Genomic DNA, 27,113 nt, shown 5'->3' on the forward strand with positions numbered 1-27,113 from the left:
CAAGAATTAGGAGGAGGAAGGAGACTGAACAGCAATTACAGTTTCGGTTAAAGGAATTGAGAAAGAAATCAAAGTATCTAGGTCATCCTAGAGGGACTGTGATTCCTCTGAAATGGTTACCAATAATTAAAGCCCATAAGGCCTTCCAGTTCTGAAGAATTGGCCATTGGCATTGCTCCCTTTTACTTGATTTCTGGGTTCAGGGGTAAGAAAAAACTGGGAATTAAATTCTACTATGCCCCTAAAGATTTTTGGTGAAGAATTATCTATTTTAAAATGTCTAGTTTCTTATTTTCTGCATGATCTTATATACATATATATATATACACATATATGTATATATATGCACATATATACATATACATGTGTGTGTGTGTGTGTGTGTGTGTGTGTACTCCAAGAAGAAAGAAATAGTGACATTGCTGACTTGAAAAGAAAGAATGAAGAATTTCTCACCCAAATTTACTCATCCATTACACACCTGTATTCTATGGCACTTACTTATCCTTATGAAAAACATTGTACTATTACATTTCAATAAAACAGAAATAAGTCACATTTAAAAGCCAAAGAGGCAAAGAAAGAAAGAAAGAAAGAAAGAAAGAAAGAAAGAAAGAAAGAAAGAAAGAAAGAAAGAAAGAAAGTATTAGATATGGTGTCTAAAGGTCATTTTATAAAATATGTATTTAACATTTTTCCTTTTAAAGAATATCTTCAGAATGCTGGTACATGTTTGTTAGGAAATTTGTGCAATTAGATTTTTTTCTAATCAATTATTTTCCTCATCACTGCTTTTAGCCTTGTATATGATATTTTCAAAGGCAATGGTCTCTGGGTTCCTGCAAACATCTTTGTAATTATTTGCTAGGGCTGCAGTAAAAAAGTACTACAAACTGAATAGCTTAAATCAGAGAAATTTATTGTCTCACAGTGCTGGAGTTTAGAAGTCTGAGATCGAGGGGTTGGTTTCATCTGAGGACTGTGAGGGAAAATCTGTTCCATTCTTCCCTCCTAGCTTCTGTTATTTTGCTGACACATCACCCTGACTTCTGCCTTCAGATTTACATAGTGTCCCCCCCACTATGCGTGTGTCTGTCTTTATGTCCAAATGTCCTCTTTTTATGAGAACACTGCTCATATTAAATTTAAAAGGCTCACTCTGATGACCTCAGCATAACTTGTTTAAATCTACAAAGACCCTATTTTCAAATAAGATATATTCTGAATTTCCAGGGATTAGGCCTTCAACACATCTTTTTGGTGGGACACAATTCAATCCATAGCAATCCATACCTACACCTAGCTCGTAATCCCATGGGAAGGCAGGCAATGGTCCTCTCAGCTGTGGATCGTGGTATGTGCCCTCCTTGCAGTATTTCTAGTTATCTCAGTTGATGACATTGGTTTTCTAAAGAGAGGATGGTTGAGATGTCTATAAATGTGGCCTCTATGTTCAAATGACTTGCTGCAGGATTGAGTACTGTTGGAATAGAAGTTCAAGTGTCATCAATTTGGCCAGTGCATGTGAGAGTAAATGTCTCTTTATGCACCATGTGAGTTCTATCCCATTCATTACCCAGGATGAGCAAAAAACAACAGAAAAAGTGAAATTAAAGTAGAAAAATAATTCTAATAAATCTTAGCTTACAGTGCAAATGTTGTTATAGCTTTGATATCTTTTTAAAACTTTTACCATCATGTGATTGTTGATCATAAGTTTGCATGAAGAGTTTATCAGTAATAATAGGCACCCCACAAAAGACCCTTTGTTTTGCTTCTTTGGATTCTGCTCTTGATTAGTTAGTTGCTCATCACTTATTCCTGCCTAAGGCACAGTGAATGATCAGCATCCATCCAAATGACTCAACTAATAACAAGCATGATACTGGGGCTCTGTGAGATGACTCAGAGATGAAGCTGAAGACTGATCAAGAATGCTGTTGCTAAGGTATATGCTGGGTAAACCAGCATGGGAAGTCCAGGTGCCGAGTGCATTGAACCTTCATTGGAAAATTCTTTCAAATTTGCTGTATGTTTGAAAACTTCCACAATGAAATGTTAAAGGGAGAAAGTCACATAAATCAGCTCTCATGGATAACTTATTTAGAGTGAAAAAGCAAGATCTGTTAGTATCCATTTGTTGTGGATTTAGAGAATACTCAGAAATAGAGAGATCATGGCCAGTTTTAACTCTCTTGGTAAATGGCTGGGTAAACAAATCATCACTTCAGCTTTTGATATCTGTTCTCTCATTTTCAATTACTGGGATGTGATAGGCAGCCTTTTGATCTTGTTTTGTTTTGTTTTGTCTAATTAATAGCTGCCAGAGTCCATCAATCTGCACATTTAAAAACTAGCCTATCTCTAATTATTTTTAAATCATCTTCATTTATTTGTGCCTTAGGTATGATTATGAACTTGATAGAAGGGATACAATAAAATGCATATAAAAAAGGCATTTCTACTTTGCGAACCATCTTTTTCTCAGTTCTAAAGCAGAGCGGTTAAGCATGTAGTCTCTGGAGTCCGATTGCTTAGCTTATTAGAATTTCAGCTCAATAGGTCTTTGGGCAAATTGCTTAACCATTTCATGCCTTATCTTAAAGTGCAGATAGCATGAGTTCCTACACCATATGACTGTTAGTGCCCGTAGTAAGGGCTCAGGAAATTCAGCTATCTCTCTAGAAAGCTTTATTTTATTTGCCATTCTCATTCTCTCTCTCTCTCTCTCGCCTCTCCTCCCACATCTCTATCTCTATCTCTGTTTCGTTTCTCTATCTATCCATAATCTATTTCTCTCAGACCAAGGATGTGCCGAAGGAGATAGCTTTCCTCCTTTCCTGACCCTTGGGTGGCTCTTATGGACTTCATTCTATTCTCTCTCCATTACGAAAAGCAGCCTTCTTTGTTAATGGAGCACTCCGAGCATCCTGTTTACTTCACAGAACTGCTTCCTTTATGAACATTTTCTTCATCATCGATATTTTTTCTTCACTACTCGACATTCTCCACAATCAGGTCTGAACTTCATCTTCAGTCCCTTGGTCTAGGTCCCTTTCAGATGCCAGGTGAAACATTTACTCAAATATCTTACTTAACAGGCAATAAATCCACAAAATGTATATTAGTGCTCTTATGTTAAAACCATCAAAAACTACATTCTCCATAAATCCAACATTCAAAGTCAACCATGATCATCATCATCATCATCATCATCATCATCTCCATTAAGTTAAACTGGTTTATATGCAAACATAGATTTTAAAATGTAAATTACAAAGTGTCTAAACAACATGTTTGTGACCAATATATAGTTTAGTGAAACAGTTAAAGGTCTAAACGTGAACCACACTAGATACTGCTATACTTCCCTATCTTATAGCCAAGGAGGCTGACATAGAATAACTGATTTGAGGAAGGTGGGAGTTGGGGCACAGAGACAAAACATTTGCAGTGGTGATGGAAGGGCCTAATAGGCATTCCTCAGTTAAAAGTAAAGATTTTCTTGCTGTTTCTTTTAGGGACTTTAGTTGGGCTATAATGTCTCAGAAACATATACATTGTTCACATTAATAATAAAGCCCTCACTAGAAGAATCCTATTCATTTTCAGGAGACCATTGTCAGAGGTAAATGATACTGTCTGTAGTCATTGTCCTTGTGCATAAAATGTACAAACAGGATCCCTGTGCTCATCTCCCATCTCTGGGGTCTGAGGACTCTCTGCTATTTAATCTGGGGAATATCTTTAAAACACAGATTCAAATTCAACAGGTGATTTTGACAATCTAGAGGGTAAGAACCATTGCCTTCTCGACCTTGGGCCTAATTAGGGCCCATTTCCCATCTGGTAGAGCTACACGATAAAAACTGAGTTTCTCAAAACATGCCATAATAAGGAGATGTTATATATATATCACTAATGTTACTTGACCTTCAGATATAATTTCTCAAAATCAATTTTTTTATAGTTGTGGTGACATATAAGATTAATCTTAAAAAGAATTTTCTGGAAATATAAAATGACTGTAACTCTTCAGTTAAATCCTGTGGGTGTGATTCAATCCTTTCCTAGAAACAGATGAGGACCTCATCTGGGACCATAAATCCTGCTGGCCACAGTAGAGATTCCAAAAGTGACGTCAACCAGGTCAAGGAAAGGCCTTGTCACTTCACTGGAGTGTCCCGATTCTCACTGATTAGTTGAGCTCTGTGAACAATGGAAGGAGGATACTAGATAGAATAGTGTGTTCTTGGTATAGAAGGCTTCAGTTAGCTGTAAAGATTTACTTCTGCAGGTCTAAAGGAAGGCCAGTTCCTTTTCTTGGGAGTAGTGAAGGACTTTCATGGAGTATGAGTCCAGAAACCCCTGCCTCCAATGAAGAAGGAGGGAAGCCTTGCTCCTGGGACCACCTTGACTCAGTCATCCCTAGCCAGGCTTCCTTATCATTGAGTCCCAGCTATCTTATGAGGTCCCTTTTCACTAAGGTCTACTGTGTTACATCTTGTAGTCTTGCACAAATAAATGCTTTGGCTTTTTATCCCCAAAATGGCAATTTAGGGACTTGGACATCTAGCACTTTATTTGAAGTGCCCAGGATAGACATCAGTTTAATTAATTAGAAGATTAATTTAGGTAATTATGCTTTTTTTCTGTTTTCCACACATAATACCTCTTAAATTTGCATTTCAGGCTACATCTAGGTGGTTTTCAACTCTTCCTGCACACTCGAGTCGTCTAGGGTGTTTTGAGCTATCTCAACACCCAGTTCCCATTTCGAGGAAGAGTGTGATTAAATTGGCCTAAGGTAGGGCCTAAGTATCATATTTTTCAAAGCTTCCAGACAATTCTAAATGTAGCCAAAGTTTAAAACCACTGTTAGCTTTATAATATGATACTTCCAAAAGTGAATTCTATTGAAATCAACCACCATCACCAATAACAAAACTCGATTTGACAATGTCTTGACAGCTGAATAGCAGGCATTATTCTCAGCTTGAGATTTTTCTGGGATTTGACTATATTTCACAATTTAAGTGACAGAAGAAGAATTCCAGGATTTAGCATCCCAATAAGATAGAGAGATGTTCTATCACACAATGGTGAAGTAGTAATAACAATCCCCAAATTCATATTTTTATACTGCTTAGAAGCAGAATTCATCGAGAAATTCAGTCAACAAAACTGCTAGAGAAAGCTTATTTTCTCAATTTGTTCATAAAATTTCCAACCTCGAAGCTTTGGAGAATTTCGTCCCTATAAAGTCCAACAAATGTAACAAAATCAGCTGTGATGGTTTTGCAGTTAGGTTACATTTGATTGATTTTTGAGACTTTAGTCTGGAGCAAATTTACATCCACAGAGCCAGTCAAAGCTATGAAATCTCCGTTTTGCCACATATGTTTATCTCTTTTCATAAGCAAGGTTATTAACTTTCACGAGAGTGAAAGTGGGCAAGAATAAGGCTGGTTTGGCTTTTGAGAACAGTGACTGCCTGCGAAAATGATTCCACTTGGTTCCATTTGATGGCGGTGGGGGGAGGGGGCGGAGTTCATGGGATACCTGCCCGGTCAGCTAAGAGGAGGGTGGTAGCATGCCCTTCCTATCTGATGTCACTCATGTTAACTTGATGAAATGAGTTTTATGAGCTGGATTGCTGGCTTCTGATGTTGATGAAAAATAAATGTAAAAAATACATGTAAGCCAAGTTGCTAATCTCTTAGAAAATGTGAGGAACACACATATATAAAATTTTTCTGGAGGATGAGGGAGTGGGGAATAATTGGGAAAAAAAGAACAAAAGAGATCCAGTATTTTTAAGTGTATGTATTTAGTTGGTGTCTGCCCCTTTGTTGAACGGAGGTGCATTTGGCCGCTGCAATCACTTTATAACTGCACCTTTACCGTGAAAGCTAGGGGTTGGGCAGGATGCAGAAATTCAATGTAATCATTGCTGACATTCATTTAAAGCCAAAGGCACAGAAGGAAGTAATTGGATTTAATGGAAATAGAGTTTTAGAATAAAAGTGCATGGGATTTCATTTAGTTAATTTAATGAAACTTATACTTTAGATTATCTCATTTAAATTGCCCTTGTTTCCATTTATGCTTTGACTCTCTGGCCTTTATTCAGTAAGCAAAGTTTTCCTGATATGAAATAATGGAGATCTGTTCCCCTCTCTCTTAGGGCCCTGCTGTATCCTCACTGTCCGCCAGGGCCAACTGACCCAGGTCCTTCCAAAGGCAATCTCCTTCAGTGCAGTGTTGGTCGTCATAGGATGTGAGCACCTGAAGGGGCTTGAAAAGCTCTAGCATTGCCCTGGTGCTCTCTCTGCAAGCAGCGTGAAGTCTCTAATCTCTGTCTCTGGTTGTTTCGGTAGCTATGGGAGCCTGCGTTACTTGTGCAGCAGGATATAAGCTCTCAAGAGCATCTAACGTTCTCAAAGGCAAAAACCACAGGGACTTTACCAACACATCAGGTGAGAACTAAATGTTCTTTTCCAGGATGAAAATCGGTCTTGCAGTCATACAAGGTCCTTTATATCAATCACAAAACCAGATAAATGAAACCAGTTAGACCTCAAGGGTAGCTAGGCTGATGATGCAGCGAATTCCTCCTGACCTACATCCAAACAGCCGTTTGCCTCGGTTGGTGTTTCTCTCTGCTCAAAGTAGGAAGTGTTGGTGGAGCAGCCTGTGCTGGTAAGGGAGGAAGCAGTGCCCCTCGTGGCTCCTGTGGAGGTCCCAGGAGAGGGGTAAAGGAGGCAGCAGGCGTCCTCGTTGTCCTCGCAATCTCTCACTTCTTTTCTGTCGGTTAAACAGGAATGACAAAAGTCATGAAACAACGCATTTCTCAATAGGATAATATGGACTCATTTCCACTGCAGGAGGGAATCAGGCTTTCTTGCCTCTCGGCAGGTACGTTTTCATGGGAAGTCTGAAATTACTGTCTTCAAGCCCTCTATTTACCCCATTCCTCTTTTTCCTTTGACATTTTCAGAAAATCTGTGCTATGGTAAATACTAAATAGAGTTTTTGTTTCCCTTTAGTAAGAGCAATATTATTGGGGATACGTTTTTGTGTTAATTTAAACACGCACGTCGCCTTTTATGCTTTGTAGAATAAAGGCCTGCTTTCTCAACTTTTGTCATTCTTCGCCAATAACTTGTGTACATATATAAACCATTAAATTATGGTTATTTATTCACTCTCAATAGAACAGGCAAGGCTGCAATATAGACAGCGATCATCTCAATAGGCATTTATTGGGTAACCACTTCTTTTAAGGCATCGAGCCCAGGTACTGTGGTTAGTACAGAAATGTAGACGACTTGATCACTGTCCCAGGGAACTCTAGTCTAACAAAAGGGATTAAGCCACAGGTACAAATAACTAATTCAAAGTAGGAAGTGGCAAACAGTGAAATACAAAGAATGTGGTGTGAGCTTTCTGAGGGCAGTAAAATCATGTCTGATTGGTGGTGGGTGGGTCAGGGAGAGTTCTGTGGAGGAAGTCTTTTCCGCACTGAGCTCTGAAGGAGGCAAAGGTCTGGACAAGTAATAGAGGGTGATGGGTGGATATGGGTCACCCCAGGTAGTGGGAGTAGTGAGAGCAAGCAAATGGCCCTGGAAAAGTGCTAAGCACTTCCTGGGCCCATAAACTAGCTGTTTGGTTGTAATGTAGAGCATATGTCTGAAGGTGGTGAGAAGTAAGGTCTGCTAGAGTAAGATCTTGAGAGTACTTCATGTCAGGCTAAGGAGTTTGAGCTTTACCAGTTTAGATGCCCAGGTACAGAGAGAACTTGATCCAACTATTTCCAGAGCAGGGGACATCTGGCAGCCTCAGCCCTCCCCAGCTTAGACCTAGTGTGCTTGCGATGGTCTCCTAATATCTGGCTGTCCTGAGTCACACCCTGAACAGCCACCCACATACACTGGCTGGGTGCCCCTGTGGGCCTGAAGCTTGGTCCACTGCGATGTGACCCTAGCATCCATTTAGGTCTTGTTAGAGGGAAATGTTCTTGTCCCACTACGCTATACTCGACCACCAGCTGCTGGCTAGGAATTGTGAGTAAGAGGTAGGTGTGGGATTCAGCACTTCTGGTTCTTTCAACTCTACCACATCTGCTTCACATGGCTTATTTTCCTAATGATGTGTTTGTCATATTAAATGTGTAATAGTTGCTTCTCAAAATTTATTTTTTGCTTTAGAGGCATCTAAATAGACACATCAGAAGAAATATTACTTGAAAGGCAACTTTGGGACACTCATTCATGAATTTTTTTTTGTGAATAAATGAATATAGTGAATGGTCCCTATATGATAGACACTGTACTAAACCCCATATCTTATTACTGATTTTTTTAAGCTTTAGTATATGTGAAGAACTATGTTTAGCATCAAAACAAAACACAGTCCCCTTATATTACCATGTTATAGTTGCAAGAATTACATGAAATACTATATTTAGAAGTCTTAACACACTGTACACAGTAGTCACTAGTATTATTATCACCAATAATTCCACACACTGTCAACTTTCTGGTTCAAAGAGTTTTAGTGAGATACATATATTTCACCACTCAATTGTAGGCTGTAAGGCATTTTACCATCAAAAATTGACACATCTTTCTCGAAAAGATCAGAGATTTGGTTTCTTCAAAGTTATAACAGTCATTATAATGTGTCCCAATGTAGATACTCTGGTTGCTAAGGACTGAATAATCAGAGTAAAAAGTGGGCCGATGGAAACTGTCATTTTCTTTTCTTTTCTTTTTGTTCCTTGGAGGGAAAAAAAGCAGTTTGGCAGATGTTTGGGCTTGTGTCTGAGACATCAGAGCAACGTCGTAGAAACGAATAGTCAGCATGATGATAGCAACCTTGTTTGGCTGACTTTTGGACTCATCTGCCATCCCGCAGCTGTTCTTCACTGTTATTCCGGGGAGTGAGAATGCAAATGCTTGTGTTAAAGAAACCTCCATGTCATCAGTTCACTATGCGGAGCACTGGAAATCTTCCTCCTCCCCGGCGACTGCAGCATAGAGCCCTGCCCTTGATCATGAGCAGAAATAAATAATCTCTGCATAAAAATTGATTTTACAATACTACAAGATTTTATATCAGTTATCCAAGGACTTAATAGCCTTAAAATTAAATCTTAATACTGACCTAGAGAGTTTTGAATCTAGATTTAGTGATATCATAAAGAGGAATGATTATTATGTCAAGGAAGGTTATTTTCACTAAGAAAATGTTGAATCTCACTGGTTTATTTATAGCAATAATATCATATGGACATGTTTTATACAAAGTTGTAGAGAGAGAAAAGGAGGGAAGAAATTAATTTTGAGCCTAAATATAACCATGAATAAATAAGTTCAAAAAAGTGAGTTAATTTTAACATCTGAATGCTCACCCGATTTGTCTTGTACAATAACAACAAAATACAAATACATCATGTCAGGCTGTGTATAAAAGTTGCAAGAGCTTGTCATTTCCATTTTTTAAAAGGAGGAACAAATGTGTCTGGCTCACTCACTTTTTCCTACCTTCAAGTTTTCACCTTTAAATAACCATTATGGAGGCTTGCTGACTCACAGTACTCACCTTCACCTTGTTTCTTTAAGAACCAAAAATAGTGCCACCAAGAAAGGACAAATTAACAATGAAAGTTATTTACAAACAAAAGTAATATAATCATTTACGTACATTGAGGTCTGTTAATTGTCAAAAGTCTGCATGAGATCACCTCTAAATAAGAGATGCTTTTTAAAATACTATACCAAATGATAAATCTAGCAACAGTTTTTAGGTCTGCAGGTGAAACCTCAGCTGATTTTCCCTTCTGGCAGGTTAGGTACACGTTCGAATGCTCCCATAATACTCAGGATTCACATTAGCATTGTTGGCATCACAGCACTTAATATTTGTTGGCTTAAGTATCTCTCTTCACAATCACATGAATTTCTTGAAAACAGGGACTGTCTTGCCCATCTTGATTTCAGTAAGTGAACCAAGGTCCAAATCAGCCAGCAGATAGAAGATTGTATGTATGGGCTTCCAGGTTTTTACTTCAGGTCCTTTCATTCCAGGGTTTAGACACCTGTAATTTCATTGTCAGAGTCAGGACTAAGGCAGAAGCATCCAGCCTAGTCATTTGGAGTCAGGAACACAGCTAAGACTTGTGAAGGCACAGTTACATAAATTATGTAGATGAAAAACTGAAGGAGAGATGGGGAACCACCATGACAGCTTCCTGTCTGCTTCCAATCCTTTTCTATATTGCTGCCCAGTGAACTTTTAAAAATGCGAGTCCAATCAATTCACTTTTCTGCTTAAAACTCTTTAATACATCCAAGGGTACTTGGGATAAAGACCAAAGCCCTCACCTGCTGATGAGGCCTGGAGTGACTGGCTCTTCTCCCTTCCTGCTGGAGCCTCTGAGCTCCTCCACACATGCTCTTTTTCAGTTCATTGGAACAGACGGCTCCCTCCTGCCTCAGGGCCATTGCACCTGCTCTTCCCCCTGCCTGCATGTTGGAGCAGCAGCAGCCTGCCAGCCCGTCTGCTGTCTTTGGCTGCAGGCCTCTTTTGTTTGGCCAGCTCAGAGATTATTTAAGTGTGAATCTGAATGCCTTAAGGCCAGTCAACTTCCTCCGGTCTGCCTAGAGCCTTAATGTTTTCATCAGTCTTACCCTGCCAGATGTTACCTGACTGCCACCCAGAAGGAATTTAAATATGCAATCCGTGGACTGATTAATTCCTACAAATCAGCCAGTAATCTGCACAAATGTCACTTTCTCAAGGAAGACTTCACAGCCCCACACTCTCAAAGCATCCTGTACTTTTCCTTCATAACACTCATCTCAATTGTCATTAAATAACTGATTGTATAATTAGGTGTTTAAAATCTATCTTCTTGGCAAAGAATCTTGTCTTTTCACCATTTCTTTGCACACAGAAGGCACTCATTTATTAAATAGATGAATGAGTGACAAAACTAGAGTATTCTAAAACAATAATATAAATAATTCTCTAAAGGCTTTAAATGAAAAGTACGGGCAGCCATCTTTCCGAGATTTACTTGAGCCTAATCCTTCCAGTAGATACTGGGATCCCTTATCCCTGAGATGATAATATTGTGTGAAGCTTAAAAGGACAGTGATTTCATATGAACGTTCCATGTTTCATAGGACAGAAGGAACGGGGAAGCAGAGGGCTTTAGGCTCCCTAAACTTAATTAAACTAGAGCTTGACTATTCTTTTCATTATTCATCTTCTACCTTTTATGTAAATATAATGAACTGCCGCACAAGATTTGTCTGAACAAACCTTTCGTTAGTGCTGGGACAATGTCTGTCTTATAGATCGTAATATCAATAGCCCCCAAAATGGTGCCTGCCACTGAGTACGTGATCAATAAATATTTGTTGAAGAATATCTATGTATGGTAACCTACTTGTGGCTGGAGATATATTTTCAAAGCTAGGATCAGATTTCCACTGTATTTCAGAATCAGGAAATGGCAAAGCTGTTCCCTTGCAGGTAGTGTTGTAAGCATGACCTGCCACAGTTATGCTGTTTCTTTCATTCATCCATTCCAATTGCAAAATCAAACCAAACAACCACCTCTTCCCTAAATGATATTAATGCAGGACTTTCAAGTGCATTTCAAATCCTTCTTTTGTCCGTGATCTTTCCCTATGCTATGTTATCCTCTCTGCCTATAGTCGCATCGAAAAGGCAACGAATTAATTATCTTCACAAATATTTCTTTTATTTTCAAATAGATCAAAATGTGCCCAAAGAATGCTTCACTGAAGTGTTTGTTGAGAGTTTGATTTTCTTCTTCTTATTATTATTAATGTTATTTTTATTATTATTAGATCTCATATCTGAAACAAACTAAAATAAAGTAGATAATTTTCCATAATGATGAGATATTTTCTTTATGTGGTAACTAGCAGTAAAAAGCAGGGTAGAAAAAATTATGTGGACTACTATGTGCTATGTTCACTGTGCCAGATAGCTACTGTTTCCAACCCTCTCACCAGCACTCTTTACCCTTTTGCATGAAGATCTCTGCTTCAGAGGCAGACCCGTGCAGGTTACTTTAACAGGCTCACTTGTCCACTGGTGCCCAGCTGGGTTTGTCCAACGGGGAGCCCCTGCAGGAGGAAAGGAGCACAGCAGGGGACCACCTGTATTTCCCTGCTCCCTCCCTCTAGAGTGGTCTTGGATTGGCTGCATAATCACCATCAAAGGCTAAAGGTCACAGCTCCTCTTAAGGTGACCCTTTCTACACTCCACCACTGTGTTCAGCTTCTTCCTCTTGTTCCTTTATGCTTATAACAGTTGTGGTTATAACAGTTGCTATTACTAGCCCAGGGGCACCTAACTCTTCTTTGTGGTTTCTCCACACCTGCCATAGCTCATAAATAATCCCTTCACTAAACTTTTCTGGAGTGTACTACTTGCTTCCCATTGGGGCCCTGACTTATGAATCCCCTTGGCGTTCCATTTGCAATCTCTCTCATTTTGATTAGGAATCAGAGTTATGGTGATGGGCTATTTTTTTTTCGAATCTTACTCTACCATCTGCCTTTTTATTAGATCTAAAAATTTAAGTTAATCGTATTTTCTATGTGTGCTAAAATGTCTTATTATATCTTCCCAATACTTTTTTAGTTGCTATGTATAGTATTATCTTTTGAAAATTATATAATTTGTTGAGTATTATTATTTTTCCTTTTCTATACTACTTTCTGTTCCCTTTGAGTTAATAAATGTCTTATTTTTGCATTTGCTTAATTTTCTATGTACTAATTATTAATTTAACCACCAATTCTCTGTCACTGTTAAAATCTCTCAAGTCATTCAGATACATCAGATAAACTATCAATTTTACATTAAAGGAAAAGTCTCTTATGGAGCATTTGTAACTGCTCCAATTTAGACTGGTTGCCATATTCATTTAAAGCTACTACAGCTATTGTCCTGGAATCTACCTTTGCCATAATCCTGGGGATTTTTATCACTTCTATCTTTTACTGGATTTCATTTCTTTTTTCGCTGATTTAGTCCCTTGGTTTGGTGACACAAAACCTCCAGGAGCTTCCAGAAGAAGGTACACAGAGGATAAATTTGAATCTTACAGGCCTGAAAATACTTTTGCTCTATCCTTGCACTTAATTCATAGTATTGCTGGTATACAATTGTGGATTGAAATAATTTTCATTCACAATCTCGAAAACATTTTTTCAGTTCCTTGTAAGTCCCAGTGTTGGTAGTAGGAGTCTTTCACTTGATCTTTTGTATTGACTTTTTATTCTCCTTCTGGAAGCTTGTAGGACCTTTGCTTCAAGTATTGTGTAATCACTGATGAAATTTGGTGTGGGTCTATTTTTATATACTATTATGGGCATTCGATGAACCATCTCAATTAAAAAACATTCTCTAATTCTGGAAAAAATTTTAATTTTTTTTTTTTGTTAAATATTTTCCTTTGTTTTATATTCTCTTTTTTTTTTCTGAAATCTTATCACTTGGAGCATGAACTTTTGGGGCTGGTCCTCTAAATTTATTATCTTCTTTCTTTTATTTCCTATTTTTTGTTGTTATTTTGCTCTCTGTGAGACTCCCGTAGCTTTATCTTTCTCTTCTTATATTGAACTAAAATTTTTTTTCTGCTATTATGTTTTTATTTTTTAAGATCTCTTCTGAATTTTTTTTTTTTTTTTTGCACAAAATTAATGTTTATTTCACCTTTGTGTCATATTCCTGGATCCTTCACCAGCGTTGCATTAGGGAAAAAAATCAAAACAAAACAAATGAAAAACTGAAATCTGAATCACTAAAATTGTCAAGTAGGGAAACAAATAAATTAAAATCTAGCGGCCATCAACAAGAGTACAGCAAGGACAATGCTGTAAAAAGAAACAAAGATAATTTCTAGAAAACTATGCATCATACTCTTTCAAACCAACAAAATGTGCTCCTACACACAATGGAACATAAGCAGAATTCTTTTTAGTGTAAGGTATGGAAATGCAAGTTCTTTTTTAATATTGTGGATGGGTAAAATGTGTTTCTAATGGCAATTCCACTAACTCATTACAGAGTGGGCCAGGACATATTTATAGATTCTGGGGAAGATGTGTACTGTAATTCTTTGATTGGGAAAGTGGACATTTTAGCCAAAATTAAACACACATACACACACACACACACACACATACAAGACAAAGATAAATGAGACTTTTCTTATATCTTAGCAGCATTTAGATGGAAATAAAATTTAAATGCAGTCCACATTGCTTTTGAAGAGGCTTTGGTTCAGCTCCTAAATCTCGATTGCTTGCTTGATGCAGTCTCCTATGAGAATACTTAGAAGGTGTCTTCTTAAACAATCCACCTATTTTTAGTCATGGAGTCACTCTTAGTAGTTGTGTCTGCATGGGACTAATAACCAATCACTACCTTTGGAAGAAGTCCTAATCTTTTCTTATATACCCTCCTTTAGCTCTAACATTAACATCAGTTCCACACATATCATCACTGTAGTCATCCAAAGGTTCTCCAATAAGGCACAACAGTGTTTCTAGCCAAAAGCAATTGAAGTCACTTCGTCTCTGTTATTTGTTCAATGTAATTAGCCATCGTCCTCCTCGTTTGTTTTTCTCATCTTCCCACATAGGTTCAATACCATCCTTAAAAAGTGAGTAGTCACAGCCAGGCATTAAATTACTAGACAACTGAATATGGTTGTACAGAGCCCAAAAGTCTTCAACAGTATCAAACTTAGAGATCAGCTGAAGGTTTGCTTGCCAAGTTTTAAAAAAACAGAGTGCCCATCTGTTCTGTAAAAGATGTTTAAGATAGTATTCTGGGTTAGCAAACTCCTGTCTATATTCTGTTTTCTCTTCTTCTGTAGGTGGGAGATTAGGAGTGGGAGTGGTTTCTGGTTCCACAGTTGCCATCTCAGATTGATCTCTTTTCTGAGTATTTTTTGAGTATTCCTTTTTTATAGTGTCCTGATCCCATTTCATAGTTGTGATATTTTTTCTTCTTTTTATAGTCTATTACTTTAAATGTATATACCTTTTATTCCTTCTGTTCATTTAACACATATGCCAATTATTAAGTTATTGTTTCTCAGTGTATAATCTATTTGTAGAATTTTTGCTTCTTGTCCCTACACTTATGAAATCTGTTAGATTGGCAGTCTTACTTCCCAAGGGAGGAATATTCCACTGGGAACACAAAAATAGTTTCCTGTTGAATTGGAAGAAGAGACTGCTACCTGGACAATTTCGAATCTTCATTTCACTTAACCAAAATGAAAGAAGGGGATTAATCCACTGTCTTGAATGATCTGTCCTAATTGTCAAGAGGAAATTGGGCTGCTGCAAAACAATTGGAGGCCAATATGTGGAAGCCAAGGAATTCTCTGGGTTGCCCATTAGTACTTTCATGTCCAAAAGTAAAGTTGGAAAATTACAGGATCTTGATATGTAAGGACCCCTCATCTCACCAGGTAAATAAATCTAACCAACTGAGGTCCTGGATAAGGGCAAAAACAAAAATGAAAACAAAAAACAAACAAACAAATGAAAGCTGTGGGCTGGATAGTGGAAAAGGGAAATGAGAAATATTATCCTTGGTCATTTATATTTCATCCATATACTTTTTAGCTCTTTATGATTGGAATACTGATGAACTATTTTAGCGGAATGTGAATCTTATAAACAGCCATTTCATTGAACTCTCTTATTAACTTTTCAATTAATTCTTTTTATTCTAGTTAAAATAGTCTACAAGAACAATAAATTCATATTTTCTTTTCAACAATTATAATTTTAACTTTATCATGGTTTTCTTGATGGTGGGTTCTCTAAGTTATAAGAATGATACTTGTTCATAGTAAAAATTTATATGTAGAAACATAAAAGTTCATGCCAATTGCACTACTCAAACATAAACATAATATTTTAATGTGTTCTTCCAAGATTTTCTCTACACACAAACTTCCATGTTTTTATATATATTTATTAACAAAAATGGAGTTACATTATGTATACTTCCCTACAATTTTTTAAAAATTTGCTTTCACATTTTGATTTCAATAAAATAGTTCTTATTCCTTTAAATAGCTGCATATAGTACCATATAAAAGTTCTCTAATGTATTTACACAATACTCCATTGTTGATTTTTTTATCAGTTTTTTTTGTAGTGCACATTCTTGAACATATATATTTACATATTCGTGTAATTATTTTTCACATGAGATAAAGCCCTAAAAGTAAATCGTTGGGGAAACAGGTTTTTGTTTTGTTTTGTTTTGTTTTAAAAAAAGATAATACCACAACATTATTGTGACTAGGGGTGCACTGCATTGAAGAATATCATTTTTAAAACGTTCACCAATGAATTGACTTTGCTTTTTGCTTTTTCTTCCTTAGACTTGAGCAACATAGCACTTTTAAAGCAAAAAAAAAAAAAAAAAAAAAAAAAAAATCTTTAATTTTAGAGGATTTACAGCTGGAAAAATACTAATTTAAGAAACAAATACCAAATTTTTCAAAAATTGCTTTTAATTGCTAATTCCGTGTGAAATAAAACATATCAACACTACTGGCAATATATACTTTTTAGATTTTAATTGCACTAACACATCAGTATTAAAAGATTTCTCTGGAACTTATGAACCTCTGGAATTCATCCATATAATTTCACAAGGAAGAGGAGAACTATTTTCCTAATATTTACCCAGCATTTCAATCTACCCCGCAGAGCTTTATTTTTGGATCCGTTTCCTTTCCTCAGCTGGGGGTAGAAACAAACGACTGAGCTTCAGACCTCTTAACTGCCACACCTTGCCTACGGAGCTTGAGGGCCCCATAATTAAGGATTAGATGACATGCTTAGTTAGGATCCTCTTCTTCATCAGGGTCTGTCTGAAGTGCGGTGGTGAAAGAAATGGTGGGAAAGTGTATCGTCTCAAACACAAGAGACTCAATGAACATCGAAATGGCTACTCTCTTTCTGGGGCAACTTGCATGGTAGGTGGCAAAGAATGAATAAAGATTTACTCATCTTGGAGATTTTTGCAAGGTCCCTTTTGTTCCCCAGCTCTTTTCTTCAAGATTTATTGAGGATTTACTGTATGCTTAGCATTATGCTTGGGATTTGAAATAAAGCACTAAATAAGATAAGACTGTTTTAGCAGCCGTCTTTAATTTTTTATAGTGCACTCCCTGAAATAATTTTGAAAAGCCATATGCCCCTAGCTCATTTTTAAGTTGATATATTATTTTTAAACCAAACTGGTAGAGGGTGTAATTTCTACCATTTGTGACTGGATAACAAATCCAGTGCTTTAGTGTTAAAATGAAATCTGTGATGTTTCTACAAAATATGGAATATTTTCCCCTAACAGTTCCATTAAATAACATATATTAATATTCTGAATTCTTACCATGTTTTGATTGAAGAAAAGCATAATGAGACGTTCATCTAATGAAACACAACTATAAAAGGATTGCCGAAGTCTTACCATTCACCACCCTAACTGCACACAAGTTATTGAGTCACTTAGAGCACCTGCTCTTTTGTTTTAGTAGGAATTTTATAATTCTAGAAAGAAAGCTTAGAGAATATATGTTTCAATCTTTTACTCTCCAGGAGAGACAATTGAGCCTCAGAAAGGCAAGGTAATTTGCACAAATTATGCAGCTGGTGGTGAACTTCAAATTCTTGGTTATCTTTTGGTGACCTTTTCATTATTGTGTGATTGTAAAGAATACAACTTCTTTAGTAGATTTAAGCAAAAATTAATAGAAGCAGATAAGAGTAGCCACCACAAAATTCCTGTGTTGGGTAAAAAATGAGACAAAGTCATAGATATAATAATTTCTTTTCACTCTTACTTTTACCATTTTATTTCTTCTATGAATAAATGTTTATAAAATATTTCTTTTAAAGTTTCGAATTAGTTTTACATTTCTATTTGGGACATATTTATAGTATTTCTCTTTGATTTGTACATCTTACTTCAATTTCACTGAGAAAAATGGAATACATTAAATTTCATTTTATAAAAGTAAAACCTAAGAAGATTAATTTCATCATTTAGTGTCTTAGGTAATACAGAGAGTTTGACAAATGATGTAATCTATAAAAATAATTTTAAGATGCACCTATTACTAATCAGTATCAGTTCAATCAAGTGGTTAGAAGAAGCTTTTAAGACCCCGATATACTAGTGAAATAATTTAATTCTGTCTAGCTCAATTATTGTCAATAACAACAGTTTTCTGGTATAGTCAAAATTCAGTTTGGAAACTAAATAAAATTTATAAACAACTATGATGATTCTCTAGGAATACTTCGCTGAATTACTATTCAAATTAATAAAAGAGATTTCAAACATATTTAGTAACTTTCTATCCATGACAAAAATTTTTAATATTAGAAATGAGAAAATTAACAAAAAGAACTAGATTACAGAAATTTATAGTTAGCTACCGGTATTGCTATCCAAATTTGCTACTTTTCATGCAGATGTCTTTATTAGGTACAGGCTTTGACCCAAAATAAAAGTACTGTTTTTAATACTACATTTAGTATATATTTTTATGCTCTCCCAGGACAACTAAAGTTAACATTTAGTGCAAATGTCCACTGAGAATTAAATTAGATCAGACATAAATTTATAATATGAAATAGAATTATTACTGAGGGTTCTCCCCTTGAAGAAAACCTGAAATAACCTAGTCTAATAAATAATGTATATGGGGCGATAATTCACATTGCAAGTTATTTGCCATGAAATAGGAATACTCCAAATGTCAAAACAGAGAATTGATTTTGAAAATCTCTTTGAACATAATTTTTGACTAAAGTGAAGCTACCTGCTTTGTTTATTTAGTTATTTGATTTTTAAAAATTAAGTAAATTGTTGTTTGGGCCTCCTCAGTAGCCTGTTCTCTAGAGCCCATTTCAATCTTGTTTTCTCCCTACTGCAAACCCACATGCTCCTAATCCCATTACTTTGTGGATTAGAGCAAAATTTTCACCTTTACTCCAAATTTCCAAGTTTATCTTTGCATTACCAATATCTGATAAAAATGTTCAATTAAACACAAAAACAAAAAGACCTTGTATCCTAGGTTTCCATCCTTCTATCCCATAGAAAAATGCCAGAAGTTTTGAAGTTAGAGATTTTTCATTAAAATCACCCAATCCTAAAGAGGGTTGTCTACCACAAAAATTTCTAAAAATGGAAAGGGAGAAGTCCAAAGATACATTCTTCTTTGCAACATAAAAATTTCCCCAGAAGTGGAGGAGGTTGGGGGTGATGCGGGGTTAGGAGAGTTCAGTGCACTAAAATTGACTTCTTGTGAAATTTAGTGAAGCTATGCTGATAATTACTATTTTAAAATCATAGTAACACTTTAAAATCTGTATTATCATTGTGTTTTCAGTCTAACACTGGTGTAGAACTATTATACTGAAGTTCACCATCAGAGGTGTGCTAGAGCTGACTTGCAAAAACTAATTGTTAAATTTTCAGGAAATTTTGAAGCCAGTTGTCAAACACAGTCATGATTAAAAATCAAATTATGTAAACTTAAAATTTAAATTATATTCAAAATAAAGGTAATAAATACTTAAAACTCATCATTACATTTTTCTATTATTTATGCATTTGAGGTTATTTATGTCTATAGTATTGATATTAGGATTGCCAGATAAAATCCAGGATGCCCATTTAAATTTGAATTTCAGATAAACAATGAATAATTTCTTAGTATAAATATGTCCCAAATAAAACATGGACATACTCATATATGCTAAAATAATTATTTGTTATTTACATAAACTTTAAATTTAATTAGTCATTCTGGCTTTTTATTTGCTAAATCTGGCAGATTTTATATAAAAAAAATACTATATAACGGGGCATTACAAAACATTTCTACCTAACTCCATGCTCATGACTTTGCTATTAATCACAGTGGGTGTATTTACCCCACAGATAACAGCACATGATGCAAATCAGAGCTCCCACACCCTAACAAGTTGTTAAATACCACTACACTACTGAGTATAATCCATTTTAATCATTTTAACAATATTGCATGATGCCTTCCAGTGCTTAGAATGGATTGGTTATTTGATTATTGGTCACTACGATGAAAATAAATTAGTTTATATGTATGCTCTTGTTATTTCCTCTCTGCTCACCATTTCATGAAGAAGGCAATATAATTTGCAGGGAACTTCTAATGGAAAGCTTTTCTTCTGAGATATTGAGGGAAACTGTTTTGCTCAATATTAGGGTTCTTCACTGATGACTACAAAAATAAACCCATCTTTAAACACTCTTTAAATATTTCTTCTCCAGAAATCCAATTAGATCTCTATATCTGCCAATATATTCTTTGAATTCATATGCCTTTTAAGAATAGTATGAAGAACTGTAGAGAGAGGATGAAACTTGAGACAAGCTAATTAATGTTAGGAAAATGTATAAGAAAGCCTATGGTTTGTTTGTTCACTCATCTCTATTGTAGAATGTATTGATGCTTCTCGCTACCATTAATTAGTGTTTTAGAGGATGTAGCAAGCTAAGTACAATTACTTACAGGTCAATTCATTGAAAATATTTTCACCTTTTTTTACCCTTCAAGTTAAGTGAGTGAAACGAGAGAATGAATCAATTAATCATTTTAGTAGCTAAGCTCTGGGTAATCAAGGTCAGTGACCTTGGTGGGCTGATAAATGAATTTGATCCCAGGGAGGACTGGCGAGATCAGGTTTCTGGTTGCCTTGTTTTAATCATTTATGGACGCCCTATTATCCATAGAGAGAGAGATGGTGCTAGCAGCTACAAACCTGCAGGTGTTTCCAGGACAGCTAAATCAGAACAGAAGTTTTTACTAGGAAATATGAAAACCGACGTAATTTTCTTCTAAGTATGCAACAGGCATAGAAATGCATATTAGGATTACTGTGGCTGAAATTTTCACCTGACTCTCATTTACATCTTTCCATACTTTGCAACAAGGTTATTCTCCTCCCCCATTTCCTCCTCCTCTTTCTTCTTTGTATTATAAAAATCATAAGACCAACAATTTAAAGGCATGGGTAGTCATTCTTTTAATGCAGATTTAAGATGAGTGCCTACGCTTCTTCACATACTCTTGCTTACTTTTGACTGAATGAGTCTGAATTTAAGACAGGTTCATATTTTACTGAACGAGTCTGAATTTAAGAAACGTTCATATTTTACTCCTGCTCATTTTCTTCCACTAAACAAGATACTAAGTTTTGTCTCCATATACAAATTATTGTATAAACAGAAAATGAGTGAATTCCAACAAAATAAAACTGATTGTTTTGGAAATGATCGCTTGAATGAACAAAATAAAATAAAGTAGCCAATGTGGTCATTTTTTTTACCCGAATTGAGCCATTTATAAAACGGGTCTAGAGATAGCTCAACACTCGCTTCCTAATGGTCACTGGAGCAGAGTTTCTTCAGCACCCATAAGTAGTGGATGGGTTCAAACCCAAAGAACACAATATTGAGTCTTCTTTTTGTAATTTCAAATTCTGGTAGGCAATTATATCTGCTCTACCCAGATAACCTTTCAGTTTTCAAATTCCCTAACTAACTTTGAGGACATGACATTTCAAGAATGGGAAATGTTATTCTTACTTTTTATTTTTATTTTTTAAACAGCAGAAAAGAAAACCTTTATTAAAAGGGAAAGTACACTTCCAGACGTGGAAGTGGGCCCGAGCAAGAGAAGCGTGGCTCAAAAGTCCTGTTCTTACTGTTTTAAAGAATAGGAAGAATAAGCATAGACCAAAATGGAAAACTTTGGCATCATTTCCCTTCTTTTTCTGTATATACACAGGCTTAACATAAATATGTAGAACTGGTCCTTATAGGAATTATGCTTAGATAAGTGGTCTAAAAAGAAAGAGAAGATAAGAAGAGAGGGTCCCAAAAGGACCATATGTTGAACTGGAGAGGTATATACATTATAGCTGAAGCAAAGCCATCTATTTGAACTTCCAAAATAACACTGAACCTGAAAGTTTGAGATTTAAAGGTATCAGGTACCTGAATGTGTAACACCTTGGGATGATTCTGGTCCCGATACTCTTTTGAGTGAGCTTACTTAACTTTAATGGTTAATAGTATTTTACTTTTAGCTAGTATATTTTATAGTTCATATGACACTCTCATATAATAACTAAAATGTATTTAGAATTGAATGTGTCTTTTTTATTTCACTTTCACAACAGTGGCATGACATAGATTCTATTGTCCTAATTTTACAAGCACAGAGAGATGAAGTAAGTTGCTTTTTTAACTCTGCACTCATGTGCTATCGTAGTCTTTCTGACAAGCTATAAGATAGGTACTGTCTTACTTAATGAAGACAAGAGCAATTGATGATCAGAAAGATTGATAAATTTGCTCAAAGTCACTCAGCTAGTAAATAGTAAAATGGGGTACCACGCTGAATTTCTAAATTCTTCCAAGTTGCTTCTAATGACACTTACCCACCACAATCTGGCATAGGACAAGCTGGTGAAAATTTAGTTGGTTGGGTGCATTTGAAGTCTTTGAATATAACTTCAAGACCTATATACATGTATACAATAAATATAATTTGATTTTAACTTCATGTAAGTACCTTTAGGGTGTCATTTATAACATTCTACCCTGTCCTTCACTGCCATTGTTCTCTCTGAAGGGTCTGGCCATGTGCCTAGCACGTAGCATGTGCTAGCATACCACAAATGTTTCATGAATAAATGAATGCACATGCTTGTATAGGAACACACAGAATGTACAAGCAAAGAAAGCTTCTCCTTAAAATGCGGGAGTGGAGATTCAGACTGCTCTTGGATTAGTGTAGAAAGCGAAGTGAATCAGGAACTGTTTTATTCACCTGCCTATTTGCCTTGCTTCTGAAACAGAGTGCTACGTGAAACAGCAAGATGGCTGCTCAGTTCGTTCCCTGGTGGAAGGTAGAGTTCCTGAGGCTTAGATTTCTCCTCTTCCATCTCTCAGAAAATTAGACTTGCAGATTTTACAGAACTCGGGGGCTCCACTTCACACAAACATGAGTGATTTCATGGAGCAAGAGCAATAGCAGAGTATACTCGACTCATCAACAAAAACTTTGGTTGAATCCCAGTGGGTCACTTCACCACATATTGTTCTCATCAGTAAGATAAAAAGTTCAAATTACATGACCTGTATGTCCCTTCTAGCCCTAAAACTCTGCAACATATTGCCTATGGGTATAAAGTACTAGAGAAATATGTATCAGGCTCTCAGGCTTACCTCAGCCATGGCTTTGCAAACGAGACACTTCAAATAGTGCCATCCACACTTTCTTCCTCTGTTAGGGTGGAATAATCACGAAACGAAAGTGACAAATGTTCCCTGATGATATCTCAGTTAACCAACTACTTAGTATTTATTCTAATTATTAAACAAACAAAATCTTTGATAAATCTTATGACCCTGGTGGGCTGATAAGTGAATTAGATCCTAGGGAGGACTGGCAAGAGCAGGTCTCTGGTTGCTTAGCTTTAATCTTTTATGGATATTTGCAGGGTGTGTGTGTGTGTGCGTGCGCGTGTGCGTGTGCGTGTGCGTGTGTGTGTTCTAAAGAGTCACTTTGCTAAGGAATGGATGAGGTGCAGGAAAGAAGTTGTTCAACTGAATATGTGTTTGTTTTGTTTTCCCCCCAAATAATTGGCTGCCATCAGGATATTATTTGGAAACTATTACTCAGGTACAGACATGGCAGGTCAGATCTTTCAATTTCTGACAGTGGTTTTGTCACTGTACATAGAAAAGAAAATAGAATTTGGCGATGGATGCTTTTTGTCTACTGGTTTGTGTCCTGTTGTTGAAAAATTTTTTTCAATTGATTTTCTTTTTAAGATTTTCTACTTATTTGTTTATTTTAGATTTGGGAGTTGTCTTTCACTAAATATAGTTGTTGATTATTCATTGAACATGCTCAAGAGTGACCTTGTTGCTGAGAACAGACGATGTCAGGCACTCAGCTCTGATTGATTGCAACAGGCTAGAAGTGAAAATTATTTTAAAAGCAGTGTTACTTGAAACCAAAGGCAAAGAATCATATGTTCCTCCCTGCCTTCCCCCAACCAGCTGCATTTGGCCCATAGATTTATTTGGTTTGGCTTTCATAGTGTTTAAACAACAACAACCAAAAATTGGATTTGTTGATGTGGGAGATTTCATATAAAAATCTGAATTTCTGGCATCTGAGCGATCTGGCAGTCCTGGGTGGCATTCCCATGTGGGAGGGTGGCTGGGTTCTGCCTTGCTTGGATGAGTCATGGGCTTGCCAGGACACTGACCCTAACTGACCACCTTCACTCACTTATTTTATCTTTCTGACCCATCTTTGCCAGGAAGTTTGAGTTTGCCCTTGCCAGATAGAAAGGAGATTCAGTGGCACTGAAGTATTTTTCTGTTATAAAGAAAACAACTCTTATTATTAAATGTTACTGTGTTATTTGCACATTTGTATGTTATCTTGTATTTTTATAGGTATCTTCCCCTCAGAGAATTCAAAAGACCCGAAAGTTCAAGGTTAAAAAAGCCACTGACTCGTTTTGGCCAGGTGGAAAACACTGTCCTAGAAAACTACAGAGTCTGGGGGAATGCCTGATTGGGAGAAATGTGCCTGAAATGGCATTCTGCCCAACACAAGGATCTCTCAAGGGACCTTTGATGGGTGCTGAGCAGGTGAGTCGAATGAGGATGAGCAGAGAAGCCAGTGGGAGCAGAAACATTCCCTTCAGGCTACAGGGATTTGTTCAGGGACCTGGCTACTGCCATGCACTGGGCAGAACTAGTCCCAGAAGACCTGGCTTTGGAAATGAACTTTAGATGATAAGTAACAACTTACCAGATGGAGGTGAATTTTAGAGAGCAAGTCAGGAGGAACAAATGAGCAGAAGCTTAGAAATATTTTAAAAAGAATATTGGGTGGGTAGGTGGGAGGACTGAAACCATGAGAAATATTTTTGTTTTCCTCACTTTATGTCCCCTATAACATAGACTCATTTACCCCAGATACAATGTTATTCCTAGAGCCCTTTTAGAGTCAGCTACTGAAAGAATGACCCATGGACCAGTAGCATCAGCGTCTCCTGGGAGCTTGTTAGAAATGAAGAATCACAGACCCTATTCCAGACCTACTGAGTTAGATGCCTGGAGGATTCATCAACACATTAAAATTTGAAAAGCACAGCTTTTGAGAGTAATGCAGTTAGGGACCAGATATTAATAGAGCAACTTTTTTCTTTCTCTATTTCCCCCCTATTTATTTAGACACCATTTGACCATGAGACTAAATAGGCATGAAACTCCCAAATAATGAAAACAATGCCTGATATATCAAGGTGAGTGTCATGAAGGCTCATAGTAAATAATATAATTACTATTACTTACTTTAAAAAAACACACTAAATCATTATTTTTATAAATAAATTGAGACTCAGTTTGCTCACCATTTTATTATTATTATTTTTAAATCACATAGATAGTAGTTATAACAAAGACCAGGAACAAATAGTCTTTTAAAAAAACTGGAGCCTACTCTTGCCATTTGGACTCAAACACTAATAAAAGAAATATAAATTATTAAGTTATTTATTACATCATAAGCTTACTTAATTTCCAATTTATGGCAGGAAACTATATAAACATATGCTTATATTTTTACTTAATGAGTAATAAAGATGATAAGTTGACCACTTTTTAAGATAAAGATATCATTATTGAGAGTGTACTCTGTAGATCTTTACATATATCACCCATTCTCCACAGCAGATATCAACAAGTCTTAATTTATAAATGGGAACTGGAGGTCTTAGATGTTAAGTTGCTTATGTAAGGTCACACAGTTATTGTTTTGTAGTGAAGATCTAAGCACACATTTGAATCTGAATCCCATATTTCTTTTCTTTCCCTGCAGGTACTCTGCACTGAACCTCAGATTTTTTAATTCCTCTGTGACTGGGCTTTTTAAAATTTTTTTCTTTTTTATCTTGATCATCAAAATGGCAAGGTCTTTTCTACTTGATTTCATTTTTCGCTACTTAAAGAAAAACGTGAAAAAATACTGATTGTACTTATAGTGATTAGTTTTCTGATTATAAAATCAGTAAAGTTCATTTGGTAAAATTTGGAAAATGAACATAATGAATAACATAAATATCACTCATGGTCTCATCACTCAAAGATAAATCTACAACTTAGAGATTGTTAACATTATATTATATATAGTTGTTTTGTTAATGAATTTATATCTATATCTATATCTATCTATATATATAACAAAAAAGTAGAGTCATCCTGCATAGACTAACTTATAGCAAACATTTCCACATGTCAATAGATATTATGTCTACAATATAATTTTTGTGGTTTCATAGTATCCTACCTGTAAATATAAAATATAAAGTCCAAGCACCATTCTAAGTTTCTTAGAAGTATTCTTTCTCACACACACATAATATGTAGTAGGTGGTTTTATTATCCTCATTTTATATCTGAGGAAACTGAGACCCACAGAAGTAAGATGGCATTATTTGATTTTGATCACATAGCTACTAAATGGTGAAGGTGAAGGTGGAATTGGAACTCCCACAGTCTAGATCTAGAGCATCCCCTCTGCTCGATAAGTCTAACTGAATTACCAGGAGCCTGTTTAAAAACAGTGTATGAATTCTTACTAAATTCTTCAGCATAGCATAGCCAGAGTCCATTCTTTTGGAGTAATGTTATATTTCTTTGTTTGCCTTCATTTTTTCCTTTCCTTCACAAACTTACATTTTTTTTTTAGCAGTAATTATGTTTGCCATCAATTGAGACTGTATATGTGGACATGTACCCTACCTCATGTCCTGACAGACTCAATAAATGGTAGTGTAGAATAGTTTTTATATTATTCCTTTTTCTTTTTTCTCTTCTTTTTTCTTCTTTTCTTTTCTCTTCTTTCCTCTCATCATTCCCTTTTTTCTCCTTCCTTCCTTCCT

At 36.1% G+C, this 27,113-nt stretch overlaps 1 long non-coding RNA gene and 1 pseudogene across 2 annotated transcripts; one reads left to right on the forward strand and one right to left on the reverse strand.

The window, feature by feature from the left end:
* Positions 1–700: 700 nt before the first annotated feature.
* LOC107516183 lies at positions 701–27,060 on the forward strand. Of its 2 annotated transcripts, XR_004951133.1 has the most exons (5): positions 701–6,479; positions 6,823–6,918; positions 24,619–24,816; positions 25,405–25,475; positions 26,051–27,060. It is a non-coding gene; the product is annotated as an uncharacterized LOC107516183 (long non-coding RNA). The 2 variants fall into 2 exon arrangements; XR_001598207.2 differs by having other exon boundaries at positions 701–6,918.
* Positions 14,401–14,978, reverse strand: LOC118603205 (annotated as a pseudogene).
* Positions 27,061–27,113: the final 53 nt, after the last annotated feature.

This window comes from Rousettus aegyptiacus, unplaced genomic scaffold, assembly GCF_014176215.1.
Source record: "Rousettus aegyptiacus isolate mRouAeg1 unplaced genomic scaffold, mRouAeg1.p scaffold_m13_p_1, whole genome shotgun sequence".
In the NCBI taxonomy this organism is placed as follows: Eukaryota; Metazoa; Chordata; class Mammalia; order Chiroptera; family Pteropodidae; genus Rousettus; species Rousettus aegyptiacus.